The sequence below is a fragment of the Cucurbita moschata genome, unplaced genomic scaffold (assembly GCF_002738365.1).
Source record: "Cucurbita moschata cultivar Rifu unplaced genomic scaffold, Cmos_1.0 Cmo_Scf00016, whole genome shotgun sequence".
NCBI lineage: Eukaryota > Viridiplantae > Streptophyta > Magnoliopsida > Cucurbitales > Cucurbitaceae > Cucurbita > Cucurbita moschata.
The window spans coordinates 1,335,980-1,344,412 of record NW_019268532.1 but is presented as its reverse complement, the minus strand read 5'-3'; the positions used below and the strand labels follow the sequence as shown (position 1 = coordinate 1,344,412).

General features: G+C 40.2%; 1 pseudogene; it reads left to right on the top strand.

Moving 5' to 3' along the window:
* The first annotated feature begins 1,246 nt into the window (after nt 1–1,246).
* LOC111454603 lies at nt 1,247–4,221 on the top strand (annotated as a pseudogene).
* Nucleotides 4,222–8,433: the final 4,212 nt, after the last annotated feature.

Here is an 8,433-nt window from a genome sequence, read left to right as displayed (position 1 = left end):
TGCTTCTTCTTCTCTTTTGTTAGTTCGATGGTTCAACTCTGTATTGTATTTTACCTTTTTACCTTAGTTAATACTCACGTTTACAGGTCAATTCAGCCAAAACTTACTCTGATCTACACCGTTAGATGCATTAAATTAGACTAGAAAATGTCCCATCTGGGTCATCATTATTCTCAAGCATTTGGTGATACAAAATCAGCTGTCACCTGTGACTAAATTTCAATGGACATTTCTAGAAATTAAGCATATATTTCCATCATAATCATTATACCTAATAAAAAACATATAAAATAATATAATTCATGTGGGTCTTATTCCATACTTTTTAAAATTTAAATTTAAAATTTACACTTTTCCAGGCTTTCCCTCAAGCTTTAAAACACGTCTGACGTCTGCTAGAGGAAGGTTTCCACGCCCTTATAAATGTTGGTTTGTTCTTCTCCCCAACCAATGTGGGACATCACAATCCACCCCCCTCTAAGGCCCAGCATCCTTACTGGCACACTGCCTCGTGTCTACCCCCTTCAGGGAACAGCGAGAAAGCTGGCACATCATCCGATGTCTAGCTCTGATACCATTTGTAACGACCCAGATCCACCACTATCAGATATTGTCCTCTTTGGACTTCCTCTCAAGACTTTAAAACACGTCTATTAGGGGAAAGTTTCCACACCCTGATAAATGATGGTTTGTTCTCCTCCCCAACCAATGTGGGACATCACATAAAATAATTCATGTTTTTCATGCATTAGCAATATTTTTTTATTTTATTTTATTTTATTTTATTTGTGTATATAAATGTACGTATGTATATAAATGTAAGTATACGTCAAAAATACAATTACAATGTAAATTTGGATCTTGCATTAAATTAATAAACATATATATAATAAAGTTTAAAATGTTATTTTATATGTGGTGTGACATTTTTTGGACCGTTTCTTATTATTCAACATTTATATAACCTTCTTATTATTTCTATGGGCTCTCCATAACCACCAAAATTGGAATAAAATAATTTTTTTAAAATATTAATATAAAATAAATAATAAAATGAAGAATGTCATACGTGTTTATAAATTTAATTTTTAAATTTTGGAAGGGAATATTATGTATAATATTTTTTTAATATAATGTTTTAAAATTTAATTGCTCATTATTTTCCCTATAAATAACTCTCCTTTTAATTCATTGTCTCCTCACCATCTTCTCTCTCTCTCTTTCAAATCATAAAAGAAATTCTCTCATGGCTTCCATGGCTGCCGGCAGCTGCATGTCTTCCTTTAACTTCAAATCCATCCACCCTCCAAAACGCACCGTTTCCAACTTCACCATTAGAAGTATAGCCACCCCGATCCGTCCTCCATCTGTCGTTGTTCCATTGCCCGAGATCGACACTCCTGCCCGCCCGAATCATGTTGCGTGGACTAGCGTGCAACAAGAGCGATGGGAAGGAGAACTCTCCGTTCAAGGCCAATTGCCCTGTTGGCTGGTTCGTTTTGTTGTTATTAATGTCTTAACCGTCGAGTTATGTTTAGGTTTGATCTTAGATTAAAAAAAATTGTCTTGAGTCTCTCGTGGATATGATCGCTTATTGTTACGTATTAAGATTCTGATATTTCATTCAAACTTTGAGTTAATTAATTGTAAGTATTGTGTTTACGTGCTTAATCGTCCAATAATTAATATTGATAATTTCGAAGTTATTTTGATAATTTTTTAATTTGATGTATGACTCGTGCAGAATGGGACGTACTTGAGAAATGGACCTGGAATATGGCATATTGCCGATTATGACTTTCAGCATCTCTTTGATGGCTATGCTACGATCGTTAAACTACAGTTTGATAACGGTCAACTAATTGCAGGCCATCGCCAGATCGAATCAGATGCGTATAAAGCTGCCATGAAGAATCAAAAGATTTGTTATCGTGAATTCTCTGAAGTCCCCAAGACTAATAACTTTCTTGCCTACGTTGGGGAGCTTGCAAATCTTTTCTCTGGTGCATCATTGACCGATAATGCGAACACTGGGGTTGTGAAGCTTGGCGATGGTCGAGTCATTTGTCTTACAGAAACTCAAAAGGGGTCAATAATGATCAACCCAACCACGTTAGAGACCGTGGGGAAGTTTGAGTATAGCGATTCACTTGGCGGTCTAATTCACTCGGCTCATCCAATTGTTACAGATTCTGAATTTCTTACATTGTTGCCAGATCTTTTGAACCCGGGTTATTTGGTGGTTCGTATGGAACCGGGCTCAAATGAACGTAAAGTTATCGGTCGGGTTAATTGCAAGGGCGGACCAGCCCCGGGTTGGGTCCACTCGTTTCCGGTGACGGAGAGTTACGTGGTGGTGCCGGAGATGCCGTTGAGATATTGCGCTCAAAACTTGTTGAGGGCGGAGCCAACGCCGTTGTACAAGTTTGAGTGGCGGCCTGAGTCCAAAGCCTATGTGCATGTCATGTGCAAAGCTAGTGGAAAAATTGTAAGTTCTTTTCCATCCGTCTTGATGTTAATTTTAATACAAGCTTCTATAATGTTTTCAGTGAAATCCAGGTAGCATCTGTTGAAGTACCATTATACATTACGTTTCATTTCATAAATGCATACGAGGAGAGGGACGAAAAGGGAAGAATTACGGCCGTGATAGCTGATTGTTGTGAACATAATGCTAACCCGCTAATCTTGGACCGACTTCGGCTTCATAATTTGCGTCGATTCACTCCCAACGATGCCCTTCCCGATGCTAGGTTTGATTAATCTCCCTCTAATCTTAAAAGTGTTTGGAATTGGGAAGGAGAGGGCCCAATGGAGTGTACTCGAGAATGTGTTTAGGTATGCATGTAGAGAGGGGCATCAGTTTCTGTAATAGCCTAGGTCCACTGTTAGTAGATATTGTTCATATTTGGGTTTTCCCTTTTGGGCTACCCTCAAGGTTTTTAGAATATGTAAGCTAGGGAGAAGCTTCCACACCCTTATAAAAAATGTTCTATTCTCCTCCCCAACCGATGTGGGATCTCACAATCTACCCTCCTTTGGGGCCAATGTTCTCGTTGACACTCGTTCCCTTCTCCACACGATGTGTGACCTCCCAATCCACCCCCTTTGAGACCCAACGTCCTTGCTGGCACACCACCTCGTGTCCACCCCTTTGGGGCTCAGCCTCCCCGCTGGCACATCGCCCAGTGTCTGGCTCTGATACCATTTGTAACAGTCTAAGCCCACCACTAATAGATATTGTCCTCTTTCGGGCTTCCCCTCAAGGTTTGTTAAAATGCGTCGGCTAGGAAAAAATTTCCACACTTTAATAAAGAATGTTTCGATTTCTTTCCCAACCGACGTGGGATCTCACATTTCTACAACCCAATTTGTTAACATGTTTGGAGAGGATCGATTACTGTTCATCTTGTTTTGCTTTTGCTGTCTGATTTGGTTCCATAGAGCTTTGAATTGTTTCGTGGGGTGGAAGATTCAAAGGTCTGGTTGTGCTCTGCTCAGATTGGCATGTCGAATCACGACAAATAACGCTTAAATTCACCGATAGAAACGGAATTGTGCAGGCTGGGAAGGTTCAGAATACCACTGGATGGGAGTGGATATGGGGAGCTGGAGGCAGCATTGGACCCAGAAGAACATGGCAGAGGGTTGGACATGTGCAGCTTCAACCCTGCTTACTTGGGCAAGAAATATAGATATGCTTATGCCTGTGGAGCCCAAAGACCCTGCAATTTCCCCAACAGCCTCACTAAGGCAACACTTCCATAACCATTTTCCCAATCTGAGCTTACTTTTGTTCTTCTTCCTCAATTCACTTTTGCCCTTCGTTCATTTCAGATTGATTTGGTGAAGAAGACAGCAAAGAATTGGCACGAGGCGGGCGCTATACCTTCCGAACCCTTCTTCGTGGCTCGACCTGGTGCAACAGAAGAAGATGATGGTGAGTAGCTATATCATCCCCAAGTGAACAACGCGAATAAACGTACAACCCGAAAGTTCTCGTATTTGTAATCGTCTTTGATTCAAACTAACGTAAGGCTTTGGTTGAACTGAAATGTGTTTATTTTGAATGCAGGGGTGGTGATCTCTATGGTCAGTGGGGAAGATGGAGAAGGGTATGCTTTGCTACTAGATGGATCCACATTTGAAGAGATAGCCAGAGCAAAATTTCCCTATGGTCTTCCTTATGGCCTACATGGTTGCTGGATCCCCAAGAATTAGGATCACTTCAACATCAAGTGTACCTTATTAAATTAAACGGTATCAGAAAACACATACACACATTATAGGCAGCAAAAAGAGTAAAAAATATGTACATGTGGCAACTAACCGTGCAGCCACATGTCATCGCTCTCAAGTGTGTAGGACTGCAGCAGGAAAAGATTGTATGTTCCTCGTACAAAATGTCGGCCCCTTTTCCTCATGTAATTCATCAGCTTCTCTTTTACTTGGCCCTGTGAAATTAATACATACAGCTTTTCTTTCTACACTGAATGATCTAGATCATTCAACCTTATAAAGTATATATACTCACCGACACGCGTAGAAGGATTCAAAAGAAATCAGGCTCAGATGGTATCACCTAGGATAGGAAACTTTCAAGAATATGACAAGATAATCTTAATAATGGCATGATTTTCTTATGACTATTATAAAGAATCCACCGAAACTTCGAATCTTTCCCGTACTTTACTTTTTGATGTTCTATAATTTCACTTTTGAGTTGATCTACCAATTTAGAATATTTAAAGCAAGAGTCCAAGCCCACCGCTAGTAGATATTGTCTCTTTGGGCTTTCCCTTTTGGTCTTCCCCACAAAGTTTTTAAAACGCATCTATTAGGGAGAGGTTTCCACACCCTTGTAAAAAATGTTTTATTCTCCTCCCCAATCAACGTGGGATCTCACAATCCACCCCCCTTTCAAGGTCCAGCGTCCTTGCTGGCACTCATTACCTTCTCCAATCGATGTGGGACTGGTCCACCCCCTTCGGGGCCCAACGTCCTTGTTGGCACACCGCCTTGTGTCCACCCCCCTTCGGGCCTCAGCCTCCTCGCTGGCACATTGCCCAGTGTCTGGCTCTGGTACCATTTATAACAGCCCAAGCTCACCGCTAGCAGATATTGTCTTCTTTGGGCTTTCCCTTTTGGCCTTCTCCTCAAGGTTTTTAAAACACATAGGTTAGGAAGTGGTTTCCACACCCTTATAAAGAATGTTTCGTTCTCCTCCCCAACCGACGTGGGATCTCAAAATAGGAAACAGAATCAATATTGCTGAGCAATATAAGAATAAAGCAGAATTCTCAGATATTATTCCTAAAAACAGATTCCAAAAGCAAAGTCATGTGGTCTAAAGATTTGCCCACTTGTGCCTCGTTATTAGTGCAATCAATTGTGAATCTCATACAATGATTGAATTTGGAAAAGAATAATTCTGCCATAAATTAATTCAAGGTCAAGAATCTTAAAGGAAAACAAATGGGGAACACATCTATTTTTCAAATATATATTTAATGCAACTTCGCCACCATGGATTGGCCAAAATAGTAAAAGAGACCCCGTTTAATTCATGAGGATCATATAAAATATCATACAACTTTTCTGACGTCAAATGATGAGTGCCCGACTTGTTCATACACTCAATGATGATGCACAGCCATGATTATCAAGTGCTAAGAGAAGAATCTTCATTCTTCACCGGCCCCCAAAAAGACAAAAAGAAACGGGCAAAAGATAAATTCGAATGATCGACATTGTAACCACTCGTGTATGAGTATTGTTCTACAATAATTTTTGAAGTCTCGAAACTAGAGGAGAAGTTAAGGGAAATCCAAGCCTCAAAACAGAGTAGAGACTGTTCTAGCCCTTACAAACTTAAAATATGTCATCTGAGTGAAGATCTATCAGTTTTCGAGGTGTCCAAACAACATTAAGATCACAAAGAAAAATCCAATATATGGGAGAGTAAATTACCTCTCTCCATGTTGACAGGCTACTGCAGAGAAGTAAATATCGACTCTTGGTCGGTATAAACACGTCGACATCATTGAGTTCAAGCAACTTGTCCATTAGTTCTTTATTTAAGTCAATAGCTTCATCATCCACCTGAAACTCAATAATGTCACAACTTACCGGTGCATTGAGATCTAAGTTGTAACGACCCAGATCCACCGCTAGCAGATATTGTCCTCTTTGGGTTTTCCCTTTCAGGCTTCCCCTAACGCGTCTACTAGGGGAAGGTTTCCACACCCTTATAAATGGTGGTTTGTTCTCCTCCCCAACCAACATGGGACATCACAATCCACCCCCCTTCGGGGACAGCGTCCTCGCTGGCATTCTTTCCTTCCTCCAATCGATGTGGGACCGCCCCCAAATCCACCCCCTTTGGAGCCCAGCGTCTTTACTGGCACACCGCCTCGTGTCTACCCCCCCTTCAGGGAACAGCGAGAAGGCTGGCACATCGTATGGTGTCTGGCTCTGATACCATTTGTAACGACCCAGATCCACCGCTAGCAGACATGATGGTCTCAAAGTGACTTTTCTGTGATATAAGAAGTTTTGTCTATTTTTGGGGTTGGTTGCTAACTCAATGGTAGACTACTCGGCTTTTAAGTGCGGCTAGCATCTTTTCTTTTGTTTACACATTTCTATGAGGAAAGAGATTCGTCCATACTATCGGTAGAGTTTGTAAGACCGCGACTGATCCTGCCTGAAAGGAATGAATGGATAAAGTAGCATGTCGTATCAATGCTAAATTCTAGTAATATTTTGACCTTACTAGATTAGGGCAGCCAACCCCCTTATTTGAATTCTTGATGCGGAAAGAGTCAGTCAAGTCAAGTGGGGTGGGTCGAATGAATAACTGGATAGAGCCCTATTCTCCAATTATAGAGAAATCAAAAGTAACGGGCTTATGTTCGTTCTTAATTGAATGATTACCCGATTAGACGTTCAAACTCTATTAGTGCTTGATGCGGGAAGGACTTTTCTTACGAGTGAGTTATTGATTCTTTTCTAAGTCCTAACTATTAGTCTTACTCTACATTATGTATGGGGTAGTGGGGAATGTGTCAAAAAAGAAAGGATAGAGAGTCCGTTGATAAGTCTTATCTATTTACCGGGTGGGTATCCATTATTCTTTTGTGATTGTAATACCCACACTATGTATCATTTGATACCGTAATAACTCCATGGAGGGAGGGGAATTTCAAGGATATTTAGAACTGAAGAAATCTCGGCAACGTGACTTCCTATACAATTCTTATGTGAATACGAATCCATTTCCCTTTTTCTACGTAACCAATCTTCTCATATACGAATGATGCACTTCTTATAGGAGCCCTTTTGAAGGGATGAATATATTTCTATGGAAAGAACATCTTGTCAAAGTGTTTGCTAATTCCTTTTCGGCTATCTTACGGGACCTTTCATACATTATGTTAGATATCAAGGAAAATTGACTTGATAATTGATTCCTCAAAAGATACATACGCCACTTCTTAAGGGGAAATATTACAATATATAGCAATCTGATATTGTCCTCTTTGGGCTTTTCCTTTCGGGCTTCCCCTCAAGGCTTTAAAACGCATCTACTAGGGGAAGGTTTCCACACCATTATAAATGGTGGTTTGTTCTCCTCCCCAACCAATGTGGGACATCACACAACTGGAAAAACCTTTTCATAATGCTTTGTTCCCCTTCCAACAGGATCTCAAAGTCCACCCCCTTGGGGGCCTAGCATCCTCATTGACACACCGCCCGGTGTCTGACTCTAATACTATTTTTAACCATTCAAGTCTACCGCTAGTAGATATTGTCCTCTTTGGAATTTCCCTTTTGGGCTTCTCCTCGAGGTTTTAAAACACGTTTGTTAAGGAGAGGTTTTCACACACTTATAAAGAATACTTTGTTCCCCTCTCCAACCGATGTAGGATCTCACAATTCTCGATCCAATGTCTATCCTATTTTTCCCTTTTATTTTCATTTAAGGCATTTTACCTTACCTAGTTTTGTCCCAATCTCTTATCCTTGGAGCCACTATGATAGCAAAGGTTTTGACTTGTATCTTCCATTATCAAGACCCTATTTCCTTGAAGCATCATGCACATGCGCAGAATTTCTAAATTTTGTGCTTCAAAAACTTTTCAACAGTAACAAAAAATTTACTGAAGTGCCAATTTAAAACGTTATTCTGTTCTTATCTAGATCAGAAAATTCAACAGTTTCATCATATCGGGTTGAAATTTGCAATTCTAAAGTATAAGAAACCTTCTAACAAACAGTAAATTAAGGATAAGAAAAAACTTGAAGCAATTTAAAGTGATGCAACATGAATAAACCACATATATGTTAAAATATATACCTCAATAGAGCTCATAGGAAGTAGCTGAGAGAACCACTGTCGGGTTCGGATTTTATGTTTTCTTCCCGTTACTT